The 12,590-nt window shown below is 36.0% G+C and overlaps 1 non-coding gene across 1 annotated transcript; it reads left to right on the top strand.

The window, feature by feature from the left end:
• Positions 1 to 10,504: 10,504 nt before the first annotated feature.
• LOC122202380 lies at positions 10,505 to 10,611 on the top strand. Its single transcript, XR_006194626.1, has one exon. It is a non-coding gene; the product is annotated as a U6 spliceosomal RNA (small nuclear RNA).
• The last annotated feature ends 1,979 nt before the right edge of the window (positions 10,612 to 12,590 follow it).

Genomic DNA, 12,590 nt, shown 5'->3' with positions numbered 1-12,590 from the left:
GGTGATATACTGTCTTAAAGGGATGGTATCGTAAGAGCTAGATTAGGTTTTCCAAAGTGATATCAACATTTTAGACCAGTCTTTTTCAACTAAGATTCTATGACAGAATCAAATTCTACAAAAAAATTTAAGGGAATATTTTCTCACTCCAAGAATGGTCTTTAGCTAGTACCATTTTAGATGCAGAGAAAGAAGCCAATTCATTACATATAATGAATATCTTAGGGTATATATATGTATATATATATATATATTTATATACACATATATATACACACATATATATAATATACATTTAGTATATTTATAAATATGTTATATATATAACTACATATATAAAGTTCTGAAATATATTAAAATAATATACAATTATAATTTTGTTATGTATAAATAAAATCCTACATACAAAATTCAGAAAACAGGTATAGTAGAAAAGTTAGACTCAGGCTACATAATACATTGCAATGGAAATGCAATTTTTTTTATGGGCACCTGGGTGGCTCAGTTGGTTAAGCGCCTGACTCTCAATTTTGGCTCATGTCATGATCTTGTGGTTCATGAGTTTGAGCCTCATGTCAGGCTCCACGCTGACAGTGTGGAGCTTGCTTGGGATTCTCTCTCTCTCCCCCTCTCTCTACCCCTCCACTGCTCATGCTTTCTCTCTCTCTCTCTCTCTCTCTCTCAATAAATAAACTTAAAAATTTTTTACATATATTTTATGTGAGTAATTTCTGCTTCTATAACATGTTGTAATCTCAGCCCATTTTACAGAGGCAGAAACTGAGTCTCAGGGAGTAGGGTTCTGGTCTCCAAAGAGAGCTCTTCAATGAATCATATATCCTGGTATTCTGGACTGGCCATAAGACTCATTTCAACTAATAGAATGCAGGAGAAGTCAGGTTGCAAGTCTTGTGAGGTTAAGTGGGAAGGAGTCTTACAGCTTCTGCCTTGATCTCTTGGAAACTGAGGAGCCACTTGGAATACCAGCATCGGTATGAAGCCCAAAAACATTTGAGATTCAACAGATGCAGGAAGAAGCCTTCTCTGAGTGTCCCTTATCTAATTAAAGACAACTTCTGGGAAATGAGGCTACCATAAATTCCCTCTTTGGAGTAAATCTATTGCCATGAGGAAGAATTAGAATGAGCCTACCATAGATTCCCTGTCTAGGAGTTTCATGGCGCTGAAAAAGACCAAAAAGACTGCTCATACCTATATAGACAAACATTATCACAAGCTTTCTTAGCTTCTGTTTGTTCTCCTAAAACTCCATTTGTCTTTCCTAAAGAAACTTATTTACTCTTCTCAAAGAGCATTTTCCCTTCCCTTTTCTTTACTAAGTTGTGTATATAAGCCCCTAACTTTACTCATTTAACCAGCTAGCTAATTCTTTTCTTGGCTGCTGTGTATGTAAACCTTTCTGTCCCATTAATCTTCCTTTTTTCAGTTTAATTTGCAAGCCCCTAGACAAAGGACCTAAAGGAATAGAGAAAAAGTTTTTTCTTTCCCAACAAAACACTCCCTCTTGGAGTCTGAGCCGTCAATGTAGAATTCCAACTGCCTGAAACTATGCTGCTGTGAGGAAGTCTAACCTAACCACGTGGCCAGACCAGGTGTAGAGAGAATAATGCTTGCTCATAGGTACCAGGCCTGTGAGTGGAACAGACTCAGGCCCTCCAGACCAGAGAAGCCACCAGCCAATACTACTACAAATGACTCTATTTGATTCCACATGGAGAAGAATTACCTAGTGGAAACATACCTCAATCTCTGGCCCATTAAATTGTGAGACATAATAAGATGGCTGTTGTTTTAAGTCAGTAGGTTTGGGTAGTTTGGTATGTGGCAATGGGTAACTGTGACAAGGAGGTTAAGTGGCATCTTCTAGACTGTTTCCTAGCAGCCCGGCCAGAAGAAAGCCAATATTTCTCACCTGTTCCTGAGCCAGCTTTAACTTTGAGACACCGAGTTTAAAAGCAAGAAGTACCCCCTGTGCCCAGCACCCTTGACCACCATCTCAGTGATTAATTCTCCTCTATACCATTCTGCTTTCATTAAATGATGACATCCATCATGACTATAATCCTATCTACCATTTTACCTCTCAGTTTGATTCACTTCAAAAATTTTTCCCATGGGAGTAGCTTCGTAGAGGAAAAAGAAAAAGGTTACCGTGATTTGGGGTTGGGGAATATTTAAACTGGATAGTATGCCCAGTGAAACATGAATTTCAGACAAAGAACAAATAATTTTCTAGTATTGTATGTACTATTCAATATTTGGGACATTCTTATGCTTTAAAAAGTATCAGCCATTTAACAGAATTTCAAATTTAAATTGAGATTCTTATACTTAATCTGTCAACTCCTAGTTGAGGGTTCATCGAAAAAAGAGGCTGAGCCTGTAGAGAAAAACATTTGTTTACTTCACAGTATTGTCTAGGGCCAGTCTTTTGCAGCCCATTATTTTGTCCAGTAGTCCACTTATCCTAACATATAAGAAGATGTGACAGCTTCAGTGTTAAAACTTTCCTGTGGCTGGAAAAGCACTCAGATTCTCTGCTTTCTGAAAAGTGAGTTGGCAGCCTTTATTCCACATATAAAGAATAACTTATACCCTTCAACATGATTTATCAAAGGCCATATGTTTAGCACTTGGAGCATAGCTTGAAATTCAAAAGCAAACAAAAAAGTCACAAAACCCAAGTACTTGACTCATAAAAGGAATTGATTATAACTGTACGTAAATTAAGATGAGCAATTGGAAAACTTGGTAGAAAGTAACAATAGCAAGAAGGGACAACTGGCCATAAATAAGGTGACAGCAGATCTATAAGACAAACATATCAGGAACTCCAAAAGCCATTTGGATAGCAGTCCCCCACTACCGCCTACTACATTATAATTGTCCCTGTTGGCAAAACTATCAAAGTCAAGTACAAACAGCAGATACACCCTGGTGACCTAAAAATCAATGAGAGATTACATAATTTAGTATATTCAGTTGAAGAGGGAAGAATAGTGCATGGCATTTTGAAAAAATAAAAGTTTAATTTTTCAAAAAAATTTGTGGGGGAGGGCTGATGATTAAAACAAACTTCTTTGAGCTAGAGAAGTCACATATGTGACTTCCTTAAAGATGTTCCATTAGAACAGGTGTTAGTGTTTTAACTTGCTGGGTCTAAGACTGTGTTTTTGAATTACAGTGCAAACACACTTCTGTGACATGGTCCTTTATCATATTCTCTTGGCACATTAAAATATCAGAAAAAAGGAAGGAAGGAAGGAAAGGGAAGAGCGAAGGCAAAGGTCCAGAATAATACAAGCATTATCAAGAGCCCTAACTTTGCCATCAAAATAAATGTGCCACTTCCAAATGTTAATGTGAGATGACCACTTGAGCAGGAGAAATGCTATGAAAACAAGAAGGAATATTTGTGGAAAAATAAATCCAGGAAATATTCTCTTGTTCAAAGAGTGCAGATCAACAGGAAGATGATGTTCTGGATAGTATTTCCTGACTGTTATTCAGGTTGTTATTTTGCAGCATAGTAAGCATAGCTTCAGGTGATAATAAAGGATAATGAATGAATGTGCGCTCACCAGCAGGCATATCTTTTCCTTGGCTCAGAATTTAACAATGGCCAAGGGAGAGCAGTGCAAAGCTAGTTTTTCTTTTATGATTTATTACTTTGCAGCCTACTAACAACGTGCTCCAAAGAAGTTTGGGTTAGGTATTAGAAATCTTTGCTCTACTGCCTAACCAGAATTTAGTCAAATTCAATTAACTCGTGACCTCATCAGTAATTTGAGTACTATTGGAGGAAGCCCAATTTTGGTACTGTAGTCTCTGGGCCAACAGCATCTGGGTCACCTGGGAACTTGTTGGAAGTATAAATTCTCACCCTTCGCTCCACTCCTACGGAAGCAGAAATTCTAGGAGTGTGTTTTATCAAGCCATCCAGCTGATTCTGATACTGCTAACGTTTAAGAATCACTGATTTAGAGAATCAGGATGACTAGTAATTTTTGTGGTATTAGAAATCCCATCATCACTTCAATAATATGAATTATTTTTGTGTTTGGTTTTCTGTTTGGTTTTTAGCTCAGAGTTTTTCTATCTTCCTTTTCTTATTTAGGTATATATAACTGTAATTGCTACTTTTCATGAGAACTACAGCAGAATCCAAGGCACAAGGGAAGTTATAGGGTTTCCAAAATAACCGTTGCAAGTACTAAGTGGGGCTAGTCTTGTCATGAAGCGTTCTTGACATTATGATTAGTGGCTTAGAGACTTCTTAGATCACTGAGTCATGTCTTCTCTCCCCCAGTAGCACCCCAACTTCCTTCCCAGGAAAAGCTGCCAGATTTAGTCAATAAAAATACATGATATTAAATTAAATTTTAATTTCAGACAATTAATTTTTTGAAGTGTTATTTATTTAAGCAATCTCCATACCCAACGTGGGGCTCGAACTCACAACCCCAAGATCAAGAGTCACATGCTCCCAGCCAGGTGCCCAGAAACAACTCAATTTTTAAGCATAAGTATGTCTCAAGCAATGTTTATAATATACTTAAAAATTATTAATTGTTTATCTGTTTATCTGAAAATTGAATTTAATAGAGTGTCCTGAATTTTGTCTGGCAGCCCTAATCCCAGGAATAGTGAAGAGTATAAGTAAAGAGAAGGCTCTGAAGTTTAAATCAATTCAATACATACACAAGTACTTCCTCTATGAAATAATAAGAACTAAAGAGTATTTCTACCATATCCTTCATTATCAATGAAATGATTTGCGAATAGGTGGCTTTGGAGGTGAAGTACAAGACTGTTCCCATCTATTCCCTCACTATAGGTTGCCAGGTTACTATACTCCTTGCCTTGATGGGGAGGCAGGGCTGGGGTTATGGGGGGCACTGCTTTCTTGTACTTGCATGTGTAGGAGACCAGAATATGCCACCCCAAATATGGATCTTTGGCATAAGGATTATTTTGAACTGGTTATTTTGGGAAATAGCAGATACAGGAGAAGCACTGAAAACAGAGCAGAAGTTACACTTTTGTAAGGGAAATTTATATTTATAAAGGAAATCACCATTTGTAAGGGTGTTTCCCTCTCTACCAGGAAAAGAAGGAAGGCTCTAAATCACGCCTATTATCAACGGAGAAGGAAATGGATTAAATCTGCATAACAAACTTTACCATTGTTTACCTAATTTTCTTGGTCACTTTCTCAAAACTTGCCTCCCTCATACCCTTTTTCCTTTATTTTAGCTGAAGTTGGTACTTAAACTCAAGTTCTAGCCACATCTTTGAGTTTACTGATCTCTGAGCTTCTTCCATGCATATATGAGACATACACAGTAACACATTTCTGTTTATTTCTTCTTAGACTCTTTTGTAACTGGGGCCACAGCCAAGAACCTAAAAGGATAGAAGGAAGGAAAAGACATTTTCCCTCTACATGTATGTGTGGAATATGTGGGTGCACGTGTGTGCATGGCTTGGGGTAGAGGGAAAAGCACTCAAAGACCATTTCTAACCGTATTATTTGGGATCAGATGCTAGAATGCTCAGTTTTCTCAACCATAAAGTAGGGAATTACCTCATAGGGCTTTTGGAGCCTCAAATAAAATAAAATTTTTGAGAGTACTTAGTAAACCATGAAATAAAATTCAACATGATATAGTAGAAAGTGCATGGGTTTTGGCATCAAATAGGCCAGGGTGAATCTCAGTTCAGAGACCTATAAGCTGAGTAAGTTATTTAAATCTCTGAATGAGTTTCCTCATCTGTAAAGGAGGGATAACAATGCCTACCTCCAACACTGTTATCAGGACTAAGAGAAATAATGTAGAAAAAGTTACAGGAACAAAAAAGGCAGTACCTGAACCTATATATTATGAGTTAAAGTTTTAGAAATTTGGGTAGTATAAAATCAACTTCTTTTTTTTTTTTTTTTTTTTTTTTGCTGTAGGTTATTAAGTACCTATGATCTGATTTTAATAAATTCGGGCTCTTTCTTTTCTTTTAAAAGTAATTAAAGGCAGCATAGATTTTTTTTTTTTTAATTTGCTACCTAGATTGCGGGAGCTGAAGTCCTCATTCATGATTTAAAGAGCTACTTAGCATGTATTAGAACAAAGTGACCAACTTAAATAATTTACAGTCTGCTTAGATTACTCTCTTACACCCAGGATGGAAGTAACCCATATTCTCTCCCTTGGAGATCTGAGGCTGAGGGAATTTGATTTGAATATATTAAGAAGAAAAAAACCCCAATCTCCTTTAATTTGCAATGTAGTAATTTATTTGGAAAGATCTATTATTAATTTCTATGTGCAACTGGATTAAATATATAAATGTATCCATGCCTTGCCGTGTATCAGGATTACAGGACAGAGTAGGGAAGTTGTTTCCAGTCAAGTCCACTGTACTTCTTGTGAATGATGGTAACCATCAAGTAACATGATAGTATCTATCAACTTAACTACACAAAGCAATTATGTTGAGTTATAGTGAATTATACCATACAGGCACATCTCACTGTTAACTGGCCCATCCTCCTATATCCCATCATCCTTAAGAAAAGAAATTTTTAAAACCAGATAAACGATGTATATGAGAAGTGTATCTTTCCAGTGGAATCTACTATAAAATACAGTCTTGAAGAAAATCACATTTGACTTGTATCTAATGACAATTTTCTTTTTCAGCTTTAAATCTTGTGATCACTTGACCAATTTTTATTTTGTTTTGTTTTTTTACAATTTGACCTGCATTCATCCAGAGAGAAATGACTGAAAACACACACACACTGAGTTCTAAATGTTCAGATGTGAAGGGTTTGAATAACAGGCAGCCAGACCACAAAACCTTACCTAAAATTGCATGAAGGGCCTCAAGCGTTAATTAGTCCCCTGCATCACCATCAAATACGGCAGACTGCAGCCCCAATAGCTCTGTAAATGACTGAAGTCATTTATTTATCTGAATGTTAGTACCCTAGTCTAGAAAGTGAGCGAAGTGTAGGATCGAGGTTTATTGGTTTATTAGAGCTGCTATAACAAAGTAACGTAGAATAGTGTCCACTTGGCCACCCTGCACCCTTCCCTGGCCCCACTCCCCAGGGGCTTATGTTGCCAATCCTCTTCCCATCAAAACCAGCCTGGCTTGTATGTCATCTCCTTAGAGCCAAAGAATCAACCAACCTTGTATTAGTTACTTATTATGGCTGTAACAAATTACCATAAACTGAGCAACTTAAACCAACACATCCACTATGTTACAATTCTAGAGGTCAGAAGTCCGAACTGGATCTCATCAGCTAAAACCAAAGTGTCAGCAGGGAAGTATTCCCTCTGGAAGCTCTATGAATCCTCTATTTATTTCCCTACCTTTTCCAGCTTCTAGAAGCCACATGTATTTGTTGGCTTATGCACCCTTCCTGCATTTAATAATGTCATCTCAAGTCCTTTTTATGCTGCCTTCTCTCTGATTCTTTCTTCTGCCTCCCTCTTCCACTTACGAGGACCCTTGTCATTACGTTGGACTGATTAGAAACTATCTTTGTTTACTAGACCTGCCATAAAAAATGACCACAAACTGGGAGGTTTAAAACAACAGAAATCCATCCTCTCATTGCTCTGGAGACCAAGAAGTCCAAAATCAGCAGGGCCATGCTCTTTCTGAAGGCTCTAGGGAAGGATCTTTCCTTGCCTCTTCCTAGCTTCTAGTGGCTGAAGGCAATCCTTGGCATTCCTTGCCATTCAATATATAAAATTGTTTCCCCGTTCATGACTCTTTGGTGGTCTTCCTCAGACTGCACAGCCCCCATTTCCCCTGCCCTCCTGCCCTGCATTATGACTCTCTTCATTTACCACCTCCATTCTTGACGGCAGAAGCTTTACTTCAGGCAATTCTCTGTGTGCAAAATGTCTTATTATTCCCATTTAGACTATTCTCCTCAAGCATGCAAAAGCCAATATATTTCAACTGTTTCCCCCTTAACCTTGCTTTAAACAAGTGATAGTTCATCTAGTTCTGATGCACTGTTTAAATGTTTGCTGATCATAGATGTTTTAAAAAATGGCTATAAATTCTTTCATACTCCTCCCAGTGGAAAGTGAAGTCTATGTCCCCTTTGAATCTGAGTGAGCCTCTGATTACTTTGAAATAGGGATTCCACTTCTGCTTGGTCATCTTGGAATACTTCCTCTTATGAGGATCTTTCTCAAAATATTTCCTGTAGGATCCCAGTTGCCATACCATGAGAAGCCCACACCACATAAAGAAGTAATATGTAGCTGGTTGGCAGTCTCAGTGTGCCTGCTAAGCCCATCTTCAGCCATCCTAGACAGGAGGCTAGGATGTAAGTGAAAAGTCATCTTTGAAGTAGATCTTCCAACCCTAGGTGTCCCAGCCTCCAACCATTTGGGCCTTCCCAGCTAAGGTTGTGGGGAAAATCTCCTTGCTTAATTGATTTCTAAAAATGGCTTCCTTGGTTACACTTTGAGTTAATCTAATTAGCTTCGGTGAAGGTGCCTTTCTTTTCTTTCCTTTTTACTTTCCTTTTGTTTTCCTTCCTTCCTTCTTTCCTGCCTGCCTCCCTCCTTCCTTCCCTTCCTTCCCTTCTTCCTTTCCTTCTTGTTTTTCCTTTTTAACTTATCCTCATAGAGGCTGAGAGCTGAAAAGTAGCTAACCACTTTGCTTCCTTCAGCAAGTGGTGTGCTGAGAGTCTCATGAAAGCTGATTGTTAAATTGCGAGGGATTTTACAAACATTAACATCATGTTGGTAGCTGGAAATCAACCAAGGTGCAAGTATTTGCACTGTGGAAATAAGCAAATGTTAGAAATCAGAGCTATTATTTCCAGAGATCAGTTTGTTAAACATTTACCAGCATGTCACTGACTTCCTTCAGAGCTGACCTCGACAAAGTAAGTGCCATTATCTTAGAAGAATATTATTCAAGAAGAATAAGTTGTATTTGATTCATACTCTCTCCAGTTTCATTGTATCATAGACTTTCCAAAATGCCTTCCCTGCCCAGGGTAAATACTAATAAGAACTATTGAAAGAGGACAAGATATTTTGGCAGCCTGTCTTTGATAATGCTTATGCTAATATTACACTCAGCTACTGTGATCAAAGAAAAGTCCTAATACATACACAGTATGTTTCCTGAATTTGGTAGTATATACTTCAACTTTATTTTTCAAAATTCCAAAATCTAGTCCTGAAATACTTTGTGAAAACACACATTTGAAAATGGTATCAGATTTTAGATTGGTTCAGTGAGCTTTCTATACTACAAAATTCTATTTGGCACATACAAAACAATCACTTTTTCCATTTACCTTTGAAATAAATTTATTAATTTTATCCACTGAGTTAAAAGAAAAATTTAGAGTTTGTGATAGGGGAGAGAAAGATGAGGGAAATCTGGTTTGTATTTTTACTTCTGTCACTAAGTGATCCCTTCTAGGCCTCAGTTTTAATCTATAAAACAAAGGGTTCAACATTATAATCTCTAAGGCAACTTCCAACTTTGAAATGCTATGATGACTGGCTATGAACACATTTGCAAAATGAGATGAAACTTGTAAGTTAATTATCAGGTTAATTAAGGTCAAAAACACTTCTAATTCTTTAGGATTCCACTTTTACTTGTGGGTCAAACTAAAAGTCTAAAGATTTTGCTGAAAAACTTTACTGAATTTATCTTTAAAAGACAGGCAATGGGATAAATAGTGGTATATTCATACAATGGGATACTATTCAGCAATAAAAGTAAACTACATACAAGAATGTAGGTAAAATTCAAAAGCATTATGCTGAGTGAAAAAAGCTAAACTCACAAAGGTACATGCTCTGTGTGGGATTCCATCCATATGTAGTTCTGGAGCATGCAAAACTAATCAATGGGGATAGAAATCAGATAAGTTGTTGCTTGGTGGGGTGCTTGTGATTATCTGCAAAGGGGCACAAAGGTGTTAAGAAGTTGGAAATACTGTATATATTGATAGACTTGTAGGTTATATGAACATATACATTTTTCAACTAGATAAAATCACATTCTTAAATCAGCCTATTTCATTATAGGTAAATTATACTATAATTTAAAATATTAAAAAAGATAGCCTGGAATTTATAATACCTATTTAGATTATAAAAAATTGAGACTTAATATGGTTACTTCTGTTATCACTATGCTTCTGGGATTCTCAATACAAACTGATTAATTGAAATACAAATACAAATACAAATACTATCTTTTTAATTGAAGTATAATTAACAAACAGTGTTTTATTAGTTTCAGGTGTACAGTATAATGATTCAACAATTCTATCTATTTCTCAGTGCTCATCAAGATAAGTGTAATCTTAATCCCCTTTATTTAGTTCACCCATCCTCCCATCCACCTCCCCTCTGGGGACCACCAGTTTGTTCTCTGAACTTAAGAGCCTGTTTTTCAGGTTTTTTTAAAAATTTTTTTGTTTGTGCTCGCTTCGGCAGCACATATACTAAAATTGGAACGATACAGAGAAGATTAGCATGGCCCCTGCGCAAGGATGACACGCAAATTCGTGAAGCGTTCCATATTTTAAAAAAAAAAAATTTTTGTTTATTAAATTTTATATATGAGTGAAATCATATGGTATTTGTCATTCTCTGTCTGACTTATTTCACTTAGCATTATACTCTGAGTCCATCATGTTGTCACAAATGGCAAGAGTTTACTTATTTATTTAGTTTTTGGTCTGAGTGATATTCCAGTGTGTGTGTGTGTACGCGCGCGCGCGTGCACATGTGTGTGTAACATGTCTTTAGTCATTATTCTATTGATGGATACTTGAGTTGCTTCCATATCTTGGCTATTGTAAATAATGCTTCAATAATCATATATCTTTTTGAATTAGTGTTTTCATTTTCTTTGAGTAAATACCTAGTAGTAGAATTACTGGATCATATGGTAATTCTATTTTTAATTTTTTTGAGGATTCTTCATACTGTTTCTACAGTGGCCATACCAGTTTGCATTTCTACCAACAGTGAGCGAGGGGTTCCTTATTCTCCACATCCTTTTCAACACTTGCTCTTTCTTGTTTTTTTTTTTTTTATTTTAGCCATTCTGATAGATGTAAGGTGATATCTTATTGTGGTTTTAATTTGCACTTCCTTGATCATTAGTAATGTTGAGCATCTTTTCATGTGTCAGTTGGCCATTTGTATGTCTTCATTAGAAAAATGTCTATTCAGATCATCTTCCAATTTTTTAATTTAGATTATTTGGGTTTTTTGTTACTGAGTTATATATGTTCTTAATATATTTTGGATATTAGCCCCTTATTGATTTTATGATTTCCAAATATTTTCTCTCATTCAGTAGGTTGATGGTTGTCTTGTTGATGGTTTTTGTCTTGTTGATGGTTTCCTTAGCTGTGCAAAAGGTTTTTCTTTATTTAATGTAAATCCAATAGTTTAATTTTGCTTTTGTTCCTCTTGCCAAAAGGAGACATATCTAGAAAAATGTTTCTATGGCTGATATCAAAGAAATTACTGCCTATGTTTTCTTAAAGGAGTTTTATGATTTCAGTTCTCACATTTAGGTCTTTAAACCATTTTGAATTTATTTTTTGCATAAAAAAAATGGTCCAGTTTCATTCTTTTGCACACAGCTGTCCAATTCTCCCAGCACCATTTGTCGAAAAGACTATCTTTTCCCTTTTGCATATTTTTGCCTCCTTTTTCATAGATTAATTGGCCATACAAGCTTGGGTTTATTTCTGGGCTCTCATTGTGTTCTATTGATCTATACGTCTATTTTTTGGTGCAAGTTGCATATTGTTTTGATTACTACATCTTTGTAGTATATCTTGAAAGCTGAGATTGTAATACTTCCAGCTTTGTTCTTCTTTCTCATGATTGCTTTGGCTATTCGGGGTTTTTTGTGGTTCCATACAAATTTTAAGATATTTGTTTTAGTTTAGTGAAAAATGTTGTTAGTGTTTTGATGGGGATTGCATTAAATCTGTAGATTGCTTAAGACAGTATGGCATTTTAACAACATTGGTTCTTCCAGACAATGACATGGAATGTCTTGCCATTTGTTGTGTCATCTTTAATTTCTTTCATCAATGTTTTATAGATTTTGGAGTACAGGTCTTTCACCTCCTTGATAAAGTTTATTCCTATGTATGTTATTTTTGGTGCAGTTGTAAATGGGAGTTTTATTAATTTTTCTGCTACTTTATTATTAATGCATAGAAATGCAACAGATTTCTGTATATTAATTTTATATCCTGTGACTTTACTGAATTCATAACCAATTCTAGCAGTGTTTTGGTGGAGTCTTTACAGTTTTCTACATAGTATGTCATCTACAAATAATAAAAGTTTTACTTAGTTACCAATTGAGGTGACTTTTATTTCTTTTTCTTGTCTGATTGCTGTGGCTAGGACGTCTAGTACTATACTGAATAAAAGTTGATGGGAGTGGACATCCTCATCTTATTCCAGACCTTAGGAAAAAAAAAGCTGTTTTCCACCATTGAGTATGATGTTAACTGTGAGTTTTTCACATAT

Source organism: Panthera leo, chromosome A1 (genome assembly GCF_018350215.1).
Source record: "Panthera leo isolate Ple1 chromosome A1, P.leo_Ple1_pat1.1, whole genome shotgun sequence".
Lineage (NCBI taxonomy): Eukaryota > Metazoa > Chordata > Mammalia > Carnivora > Felidae > Panthera > Panthera leo.
The sequence above is the reverse complement of the archived record's forward strand: the minus strand, read 5'-3'. Positions and strand labels throughout refer to the sequence as shown.